This window comes from Citrus clementina, unplaced genomic scaffold, assembly GCF_000493195.1.
Source record: "Citrus clementina cultivar Clemenules unplaced genomic scaffold, Citrus_clementina_v1.0 scaffold_4, whole genome shotgun sequence".
Lineage (NCBI taxonomy): Eukaryota > Viridiplantae > Streptophyta > Magnoliopsida > Sapindales > Rutaceae > Citrus > Citrus x clementina.
This window is the reverse complement of record NW_006262274.1, coordinates 13,498,647-13,511,020: the sequence shown is the minus strand read 5'-3', so window position 1 is coordinate 13,511,020 and position 12,374 is coordinate 13,498,647.

Here is a 12,374-nt window from a genome sequence, read left to right as displayed (position 1 = left end):
ATATCTATATGCAACCTAACATTGATCAGTTGCTATGCCAACATAAGATATAGCATTACACGCTTAGGTTCTATTTACCCTACAAGGTGAATCTTTATGTCTAGTTCATCACTAATCTTAAATCAAGCATGGCCCTTTTGGGACTAAAGTAAAACTCAATCCGGGAAACTCAATTTAAGATCAAGTATTGTTCTGATATGTTCCACTAAGATAAGCCCTTTTGCGACTCTCTCCTAACTTGTATCATTAAACGGGTGATCAACCGAAATAATGAATAAAAATAAATACTATCAAAATAAACTGCTACATCAAACATGCAGCAACACATATATTCAGTCAATAAACCATCGAGATTTTTTATCACTCAACCACAAATAAATTTAGTTCATGGTTTGTAAAAGAAAAATAAAGAACAAAGTTTCAGCCATGAAACACATCCCCATAAATAAATAGAAAACGAGAAAACAAGAGAAGAAATGAGAAGGATTGAGCTCTCAATTGATCTCTGCAATTTTTCCTCTTGTGTAGGCTTCAATCTCTCTCTTGAATCTTATTTTTCTTTTGTTTCTTTGTGTTTTTCTCCTTGGGTGACGGCTCTCCTTTAATCCTTATGATGTGTGCTTCTTTTATAGTTGAAAATTAGGGTAAATAGAAGCCTAGGGCGCGCATAAGTCAGATTAGGAAATTGCAGATCGCAATTCTACAAGTATCCTGCGCGGAATTTTCTCTGTTATTGTTCAAGGATTGCTACAGCAATGGTTGTTGCAGCAACAACTACAGCAACTGCACTGTTCCAGATCTGTTTCAATTCTTTTATAACCATGTTCTTCCTCCTTTTTGCCAGCCTATTGCATCAGCATTCCTTCCATGAATTATAAGCTTCTGGAAACCTACAATTATGCACACAATTTGAGCACGAATTACTTTAAATCAAGCAAAACTTATTAAGACTAAACTAAAATGAATGTTTATACAAAATGTAACAAAAATGCAATAAAAACACATCATTTACTCTCTAAGTGATCTTGATTTAAGTCTAGAATTGCCATAATAACTCTCATTTCATAGAGTTATCACACCCCCAAACTTAAATCGTTACTTATCCTCAAGTAATGACAACAACACTCACTCTGTAATCACACAATCATGCAACAAATAACTTAACTCTGTCATCAAATTTGCAAGGATTCTTCCACCCTCAGATCACACTCTTAATCATACAAAATTGCCGTAGTAGTTTAGTTCTAGACTTAGGCTTCATTATGTCTAAAATGTGTATGTGCCACTTTGATCAAATTCCAAAGGTGCTACATAATTGCACAGACATATATAATTCAAAGGTAGAACACAAATGTATTCACATATGGGGGAGCAGAATTCAAAAATAAACTCAAACTATGCTACAACAATAATAATAATTTTTTTTTTCAGTTAAACCCTTCAATGCAACATTGAGCTTTCATGTGAATGCCTATCACTTGTAATGACAACACTCAATTACTCATTCAAAGTACATGTCAGAGTTGCTACAACAACGCATTCAGGATGTTATATCTAGGTCATACCTTTGGATGCTTTTGACTCAAGGCTGAACATGGGGCTCATGAACAGACCAGGTTACTCAGTATCCTAGGTAGCGGACCTCTTTATCATCATTTTTTTTTTGCTTTTTTTTTCTCTTTTTTTTTATACTTGCTGCAGCACTGCTCGTAGCTCGTGTTGCCTTTGGACTCAAGTTTGCATATGGGGTGCATACTCAACCCTAGTTACTCAGTAACTTAAACCATTGGAGCAGAATTTATTTCATAACAGGCACAGTCTAACAAAATATTTTTCCCAAACTTGAGATATTTTCTACTCTTTTTTTGGTTTTTCTGGCTCTGCTACAACATTCTCATAAAACTCAAACAAAGTCTAAGTGTCGGGACATAATTTCAACCTCTATCTATAGCTATCTCTACTTGGCATTCTTATAAATACTGAATAACACTCAATTTATCTTCATTAGGTTTTCAAATCCATACACAAATATTAGATAACAGAGTTTCACACAACACAAGCATAAACACATGCACTTAGAAACACAACCCCCCTAAACTTGAGTGGTGCTGTGTCCTCACAAGCACACAAAACAAAACCACATAAACCAGACATGCATACACTAAATAAAAGGACATGTAGAATGAATTAGAAAATTAAAACTAAATGAAAGAAAAGTTTTGCAGAAAGAAGTAAAATAAACTAGCGGGTAGGGGTACTCCTGTTGTTCAAATTTTAATGTACTCGCAAGCGCACGAATCTATTGTAGTATAGATCTATGGTGACGAGTGTCGATCCCACGAGGAGGTGGATTTTAATTGTGTAGAATTAATTTTGTAAATGGGTGATTGGATTTATGGTGGAAATGATTTGGAATATGCTAAAACTTAAATTAAAATGGCGAGGATAAATTCTAAAATTGGTATTGAAATGGCGAGAATAAATTGACGAGAATTAGATTGAAATGACGTACTTGGGTATCTGGATCCGTATCAACATGCATCATGGGCTAAATAATCCGTATTAATGCCAATTAAATCATGAGGGGGGAATCCACACCTCATGAACCACGCTCTAATCAATATGGTGCTAAGGGCTTATCGTGCCAAATAATAATAACCTTATACTAGAGAGCCGGTGTAACCAAGGCGGTATCTAGACAAGACTATTATTATTTGTCGACGAGAAGTCAAAACATCCACAAAAATTAGAGGGGAAGAGAAAATAAATTTACCAAATTAAGCCCATGACACATGTTGAGACTTCACCTTCAACCCAAGCTTGAAAGAAAATTAGCCACTCATAGTTGAACTAGGGGCAAAATGGGAATTTATTAAAATACGAAGAAAATACAAGATGGAGAGGGAATTACAGAAAATGGATCCCAAAAATGGATTCAGAGATATCAAATTAGGGGGGTGAGGCCCCCTTTTTATAGATACATGGAGTAAATCATGGCCATCGGATTAAAAACAGTTTGGACGCTCAGGATTGCGCCACGTCATCAGTCAACAGTCCACGGTTTGACCACGCGGATGAACAGTAACACGGTTTGACCCGACTTTGAATAGTAACGCGGTTTGACCCGGATGAACAGTAACGCGGTTTGGTTGAAAATAATCCTGTGTGAGGCATGCACCGTACGCGAGATTTTTCGTCCACTGATATGCTGCCACGTCACCATCAACAGTACATAATAATTTTAGTCCAACAGGATCGTGACACCTCATCAGTCAATGCCACATCATCGGTCAATGCCACGTCATCGATCCGTCTATGTGAACAGTGCCGTGAACAGTAATGTATACAGTCCCGTATACGTGAATAGTACCGTACATGTGAATAGTGTCATTTTTCCTTTTATGCTCCTCCTAAGGTTTTCGACCGTCCTGAGTTCAAAAGTGATGTCCGTTTTTCCGTCTGATTTCTCATTTATTGTGAAATGACTATAATGCCCCTAAAATACATAAAATACTTAATTAAAATAAAACACATGTAATTAAATCACAAGAAGGTTAAATACATAAAAGTAAGGGTTGTTAGTAAGACTTGAAATGTAAAATGACGGTTTTCTCCTTTATAAATATGCATTTTCTAACATTCAACACACCCCCCAACCAGCTTATTGCTAGTCCCTAGCAAATAAAGCGAAAACAAAATTCAAATTCAAAATGATTTTTTTTTTTTTTTTAGAAACACTCGTGTTTATTCAATCAGATTAATGATAACAATCAAATAAAAGTATAAGCATTATCTCCAGTCTAAAGCAACATCACACCCACATCAACCATCCACATGAATTAGCCCAGTAGACTTTGTTATAGCTACTTTCAAGAATGACATGTCAAACCCCAAAATCTCACTGGAAGTAGTGACACTCTCACAAATAAATTAAACCCCATAAAAATAGTCACTCCAATGAATGGTAATTGAGAGAGAAAATAATAAAGAAGTGATATCACATGCTCTCACCAAGATGAAATAAATATGCCCTCAGCTTAGAAATAATACGATCTCAAGTCAAATAAAATGTTAGTCAACCCACTTTATTTATCTTTTTTTTTTTTTAATTATGCATCACTACATCTTTTTAGCCCATATAACTAGCTTCTACTTCAAACTATAGTTCCCTAAAATCAAGAAGGACTTTTATTAGGACGTAACGTAGGCTAGGGACATGGTTAACAAAGAAGGGAAATAAGGAAAACAAAGTGTATGTTTGAGAAAAATGCAGAGAATTTTTTTTTTTTTTTTTGGAAGTTACAAGGTGGATTTCACCTATTATTTTTATTTTTATTCTTTTGAAACAACAACTTTTGTTTTTTGTTTTTTTTTTTTTGGCATAACTTCACTGAACAAAATAATTATTTATATTTTTCTCAAACATAAATAGGTGATGGAACTTATAAGATATCGGGTAATACTCCAAATCGGAGTGGGTCAAGATGATAAGTTGACAAAGAAAAGGTTTTTTTTTTTTTTTAAAGGCTCAAAAGGGTTAACTATGGATATATCACAAAAGGGATGGCTAAAAAGGCTCAAACAGGACAAAGATGGCCTTTCCATCGTCTTTTAGGGCTCTAAATAATCATCCATATCTACTAGTTAGATGGGCCTCCCAATGTAGCAACACACATTTTTTTTTTTTTTTTAAGGGTTAACTCAAAAGAAATCTAAAGATCGTATATAAAATAATAAACTGTTAAGCTATATAAAGAATGGGCAAAAGGGTTATTCTCCAAGAAAAATAATAGGCTCAAAAACTCACTTGGTACTTATTATGACATGTTCATTCCTTCAAGCAACGCATATTTGTCTCCGACATCAACATGTAGAGTAGCAAACATAATGTAACATCACTTAAGACCAAAGATAATACAAATACTAAAATTTGAAATTAATCATGTCATCCAATGTTAAAACAAATCAAAATTTTTTTTTTTTTAAACAACATTCTACCCCCCAACCTATTCTAAACATGAAAGGAAAATATGCATGCAGAAATGTGAAAATGATGCATAAAAACTAATTAGAAAAGTCACACATAAAATTATAGAAAACGAAATTTTTTATTTTATTTTAAAGAAGATGTGTTTCTAGAGGAACTACACTCCATATTCAGCCATCTTCGACTCACAAGTTGAAAAATGTATATTTATAGAGGAGAAATTAAAAAGAAGAAAAATAAACATAAAAACATAATAAAGAAAAAGAAAATGTTTGAAATTTTTTTTTTTTAGTTTTTTAATTTTTTTTTTTTTTACGATGAAGATGCGTTTCTAGAGTCACTACACTCTATATTCAGCCATCTTCGACACAAAAAGTTAGCAACAGTTAGTTTCTACAACAAAAATTAGTAAAAACTTAACCAAAATTCCACAATTGTCGACTATTCCCTCCCCCCAACCAGAACGAAACATTGTCCTCAATGTTTGAAATGAAAGAAGTAGAGTTTAGAAGACATCACCTGGGTGGTGCAACACAGAAAACAATATTTACAAGCGGAGAGTTAAATCTAATTTGTACTTCTTACTGCGGCTACTGTTACCATCATTATTTGGGCGCTCCAACACAAAGGTCCAGGGGTCTGGCTCCGGTTTATAAGCTTGTAACATATCAAGTAGCTCATTAGCAGTGTGAGCACAAATAAAGAGTTTTTTCACATTAGCGGGAATGAAATAGTTTTTTATTGCATGGTTAAGAAATGCGATAAAGCCATCATAAAAGATATTGACATTTAACAAACCGATGGGTTTCTGGTGGATGTGCAGATGGGCCCAAGATGCTAGCGTGATAAGTGCCTCTAGTGTTGCAAGATCTCCTAGAAGGAAAATAAAAGCATCAGCATGATTAAGCATTTCAGTTATTCTTTCTTGCATACCTGAGACGACTAACTCTTCTCCAGTTGATGAGTCAGACGAACTGCCCAATGGTTTTAGGACTCTTGGGATGATGCCTAACACTTGGCTTCCTCTGATAAAAGCTGCTTCTGAGACCATTTTTGATAACCCTCGGTTACCTCCTCCATACACCAAGTGTAATTTTCTCTCTGCTATGCTTCGACCAAGATCTATGGCTGCCTCAACGAACTCTTTATGTTTGCCATATGTAAATCCAGAAAGCACGCAAATGTTTTTGAATTGTCTATTGGGAGTAGCTGACATTGTGATACTTCTCAAAAACAATTTGTGAGTGCTTGACAAAAAAGAAATCACATTTAAGAGTCTCGGTGATAGTGGGTCATGGTTGTGTATGAGGTAATAGGTCAATGTCAAATAACGCGTAAAGCACGTGGCTCGCAAGTCAAAAAGAAAACAGTAAAAAGGAAAAAGCAAACAGTAATAAAATTATTAAAGACAATAATGCAAACAATAAGACAATAGTGAAATAAAATAACAATAAAGTAAAAGGATATTTACAGGTAGTTGCGACTGTGGCTCACATCTTCCTCTGGTTTTACGTCCAGAAACGGCTTGAACGCCCTCTATGGGTCGAGGATAGGCTTCCTATCCAGTTTTCTTATAAACTGGCAAACATGGTCATTTATAGTCAGATTCCCGAGACTATATCGTGCATGCTCTTTCTGGAATAATGGCCATAACTGGAGAATCGCTCCTTGCACATATCCACTGGGATGCGTTTCAAGAGACAAAAGGATATCATCCAATGACTCCTTATTCAAGCCATCCCTAATGAATTGAATCTTATCTTCCCTGTTATCAGACACCATTCCTAAAGAACATGGGTTTCTATTGCAACTCATTCTGGCACACTTATGACAAGCAACAGAAATTCTTCGAGCTCGTCGTTTTCTTGCATAATTTCCTTTACCACAACCAGGCATGTATGCAATAAATTTTGGAGGTAACTCACCTGCCGATCGTACTTTAGCCTCGATTAACCAACGGATGTCAGCAGGTATGTTATTCCTCATGAGTAATCGCATGCGTTCGGACCGAGCTTTATAGATCGTAAGGAGGGCATTCTGAGGAAGTGAAGGGAATCGCTTGTGAAGCTTCGCTAGAATCTCGTTTCTGTCCATACCTTCGCCTCAGAATATCAGTTATTATGGGAAACTGAAGTAACCGATTTGATTGTCACGGAGTACCGTTATCCGCCACTTCACCGGGGTAACAAACTAAAGCACACAAACAGAAAAACAAATTAAAACACACAAAGAAAATTAAAATCGTCCTCTTATTGAATTTACCTCAAGCTCCAACTGGATGTCGTAAACACTTCTCTCAATGTCTCTGAGTTGGCTTTCTAAACCCTCAACATAGGCTACTAACTCTGGTGGTTGTAGAGCCCAAATGCGTTGTGTTTTACAAAATTGAATCTTCCTTTTGAGATGAGTTTTGACACGTTGAAGTGGTTTAAGAATGTTCAAGAGGAACGGTCTAAGTAAGGTACTCATGATTAAAAACGATAAAAGAAAACTTAATAGTTAAACAAACACACTTATGCAAAAACAATTTCAATTAGCAAAAGAATAATATAAAGAAAGAAAACAAAATCAAATCAACGAAAAGAAAGAAAAAAAAAATCAATTCAAATCTGGTGGGTCACTCAAATTTATTTCGGTGTCTTCTCCACGTGGTTGGTATTCTAGATATGGCTTTAATCTTTGACCATTAACTTTAAACGTGACACCGTTCTTTGGGTCCTTAATTTCAATTGCCCCATGTGGAAAAACAGTATGAACAATAAATGGGCCAGACCATTGAGAGCGTAACTTACCTGGGAATAGCTGCAAGCGAGAATTGAATAAAAGCACTTTCTGACCTGGAGTGAAAGATTTTCTCATAATTTGCTTGTCATGGAAGACTTTCATTCGTTGCTTGTAAATCTTGGCGTTTTCGTATGCATCATTGCGAATTTCTTCAAGTTCTGCCAGCTGTAATCTTCTTTCTGAGCTGGCTTGCTGCATGTCAAAATTGAATTTCTTGATAGCCCAATATGCACGATGCTCGAGTTCCACAGGTAGGTGGCAAGCTTTTCCATACACTAGCCTGTAGGGTGACATCCCAATCGGGGTCTTGAAAGCCGTTCTATATGCCCATAATGCATCATCAAGTCTTAATGATCAATCTTTCCTGTCAGGCCTCACCGTTTTTTCTAATATGTGCTTTATTTCTCGATTGGATATCTCAACTTGGCCACTGGTTTGCGGATGATACGGAGTTGCCACTTTGTGTGTGATTGAATACTTTGTCAAAAGAGCTTTGAATGCTTTGTTACAAAAGTGGGCACCACCATCACTGATTATCGCTCGAGGGAATCCAAATTGCTTTTCAAAAATGCTATCACCACCTTGTGATCATTGGTTCTACATGGAATTGCTTCTACCCATTTCGATACGTAGTCAACACCAACCAATATGTATTGATGGCCAAAAGAAGGGGGAAAGGGTCCCATGAAGTCGATACCCCATACGTCAAAAATTTCTACCACTAAAATTGGATTTAATGGCATCATGTTCCTTCGTGTAATGCTCCCCATTCGTTGACACCTATCACATGAAGAACAGAAAGTGTAAGCATCTCGAAATATAGTTGGCCAATAAAAACCACATTGTAAAACTTTAGTCGCGGTTTTCTTAGCACTGAAATGGCCTCCACAAGCTTGTTCATGGCAAAATGAAAGAATATTCTGAATTTCACTTTCTGGGACACATCGTCTAACAATTTGATCCGCACAATACTTGAACAAATATGGGTCATCCCAAAAGAAATTCTTTATTTCTGCAAAGAATTTAGCCTTGTCTTGCTTGGTCCAATGCTCTGGAAGTTTACCTGTAACAAGATAATTAACTATATCAGCGTACCAAGGTAATACTTCCACATTCATTAATTGTTCATCTGGAAATGACTCATTCAATGCTAATGATTCTGTAATTGTGTCAAAATGGAGTCGAGAGAGGTGGTCTGCCACAACATTTTCTGTCCCTTTCTTATCTTTGAACTCCCAAGTCAAATTCCTGCAAAAGTAACACCCAACGAATTAGTCTAGCTTTTGCATCTTTCTTTGTGAGAAGATATTTAAGAGCAGCATGATCCGTGAATATAATTATTTTACAACCAATGAGATAAGATCGAAATTTTTCTAATGCAAACACTACTGCTAGCATTTCTTTTTCAGTAGTTGAATAGTTCAACTGTGCATCATTCAATGTCATACTAGCATAATAAATAACATGAGGAATTCGATCAACCCTTTGTCCTAATACTGCTCCTACTGCATAATCAGATGCATCACACATGAGCTCAAATGGTAAGCTCCAGTTCGGGGGCTGAATGATGGGTGATGATGTCAACAAATGCTTTAATTTTTCAAACGCAACAAGACATGAATCATTAAAGACAAAAGGTACATCCTTAGCAAGTAGATTGCATAAGGGTCTAGAAACTTTGCTAAAATCTTTAATGAAACGTCTATAAAAACCAGCATGCCCAAGGAAAGATCTTACTTCTCTGATTGTTTTAGGTGGAGGAAGATTAGAAATGAGATCCACCTTGGCTTTGTCAACCTCAATACCTTTGCTCGAAATGATGTGACCGAGAACAATACCTTGTTTTACCATAAAATGGCATTTCTCCCAATTTAAGATCAAGTTCTTCTCGATACATCTCTGCAGAACTAGTGTTAGATGATGTAAACATTGATCAAACGAGTCACCAAAGACAGAAAAGTCATCCATAAAGACTTCAAGGAATCGTTCAACCATATCAGAAAAAATGCTCAACATGCATCGTTGAAATGTAGCAGGTGCATTACATAATCCAAATGGCATTCTCCTATATGCAAATGTGCCAAAAGGGCAAGTGAAAGTAGTTTTCTCTTGATCTTTTGGTGCTATGGGAATCTGATTATATCCTGAGTAGCCATCTAGAAAGCAATAAAATTCATGGCCTGCTAATCTATCAAGCATTTGATCAATAAATGGTAAAGGAAAATGGTCTTTATGTGTGACAGAATTCAACTTTCTATAATCAATGCATACACGCCATCCTGTAGTTACTCTAGTGGGTATCAATTCATTATCAGCATTGGTAACTACTGTGACTCCTGACTTTTTGGGGACAACTTGTACAGGACTAACCCATGAACTATCAGAAATGGGGTAAATAATACCAGCATCTAATAGCTTAAGGACTTCTGTTCTAACAACTTCTTTCATATTAGGATTTAACCGACGTTGCATTTCCCTAGTAGATTTAGCATTTTCATCAAGGTGAATGTAATGCATGCAGTCTACTGGGTTTATACCTTTGATGTCTGCTATGGTCCATCCTAATGCCCCTTTATTCTCTTTTAAAACATCCAACAACTTACCTTTTTGTTCGTCATTTAGGGATGATGAAATGATTACTGGCAGAGTACTTTCTTCTCCCAAAAATGCATATTCCAATGTGTTGGGCAATGGTTTGAGCTCGAGTTTCGGTGGTGATTCTGATGATGGGATGAGTTTCTTCTCTGATAGTGCTAGTTGTTCAACTCTTGACTTCCATTTATTAGTGTCCATGGATGGTGCTGAGTCAAGTAGAGCGTTGACCTCATCGACCGATCTGTCAATATCAAAATCAAAACCAAAGTGAGTTAAACATGTTTGTAAAGGATCATCACTAAGGTTTGAAACAAAAGTATCATCAACTAATGCTTCAATTAAATCCACATCAACAATTCCATCATCTGCACTGTGAGGTTGTTTGGCAATGTTGAAGATGTGCAGCTCCATAGTCATGTTGCCGAAGGACAACTGCATATTTCCGGTCCTGCATTGAATGTGAGCATCCGCAGTTGCCAAGAAAGGTCGGCCTAGAATAATGGGGATGTGGTTCCTTGAATCCTGTATTGGTTGAGTGTCAATTACAATGAAATCAACAGGAAAATAGAACTTGTCTACCTGGATAAGCACGTCCTCCACAATACCACGAGGTATTTTCGTGGACCGATCTGCAAGCTGTAACACCACTGGAGTTGGGTGTAATTCTCCCAGTCCAAGTTTCACGAATACAGAGTAAGGCAACAAATTTACACTAGCTCCTAAATCCAACAAAGCATTCTCAATTGTGTGGTTCCCTATACTACATGAGATAGTGGGGGAGCCTGGATCTTTGCATTTTAAAGGAATTTTATGTTGGAGTATAGAACTAACGTTTTCTGTTAAAAATGCCTTCTTTTGAACATGCATATTTCTCTTTTTAGTACAAAGGTCTTTAAGAAACTTGGCATAAGATGGAGCTTGTTTAATAGCATCAAGCAAAGGGATGTTAACACTTACCTGTTTGAAGATTTTAAGAATCTCACCTGTGGATTTTCCCTTTTTTCCTTTAGCTAACCTCTGAGGAAATGGAGCTTTGGGAATGTATTCTCGTGGGTTGGTTTCTTGTTTCTCCTCCGGTGATGAGTCGTCAACATTTACAGGTACAATTTGATTTTCTTTTGTCGCCGGCATCTCCACTTTGTTGTCGACTTCTTTTCCTTTTCGCAAGGTCATGACGGCTTTGACTTCTCCATGTTGCTGTGGTGAACTGGTACTTGCTTCATGCACTCCTTTAAGGTTAGGCACTGGTTGACTTGGAAACTTACCTTTCTCAACGGTCATTGCCAAGGTCTGAACTGAAGAAGCAAGTTGTCCCACCATCTTCTCGAGGCTTGAAACTGATTGGGCTTGTGAGTTGAAGCCCGCTCTCAACTCATTTCGTAGTCCATCAATGGTGCGGTTCTGTTGCTCAATCGTGGAGTGAGTAACATTCCTGAAATTCTGGAATGCATCCTCCCATGGTCTAGGTTGAGAGTGGTTCTGGTTTTGATTGTATGGTCTAAATGGTGGCTGAGAGGCTTGAGGATTTTGTGGAATTGGTGGAGCTGGAGCTGTTGGTCCGTTCTGTTGGAATCCTTGAGACCATGAAAAATTGGGGTGGTCTCTCCATCCAGGGTTATATGTGTTGGAGTATGGGTTGTAATTCGATGGTTTTCTCATTACACCTATGGCATTGGCTTGATCTGAGTATGAGTCATGGTCATGTGGCTCTGTTGATTTAGCAGTCGATAATGATGCTATTTGTCGAGAGAGACCTTCAATTATCGCTTTGACTTCTTTAATTTCTGAACTTGATTCGCCAATGTGAACCTCATTTACTCCCTTAATTCTTCTAGTATTCCTGAGTGATCGACTCCGTTGTTGGGAATTATCCGCTTGTCGCTGGAAGAATTCCCAAATCTCTGATGCACTTTTTGACATTAGCTCTCCTCCACTTGTTGCCATTAGCCATTCTTGCACATTCGGTAGTAATCCCTCCAAAAAGTATTGACATTGGTGCCATTTCCCG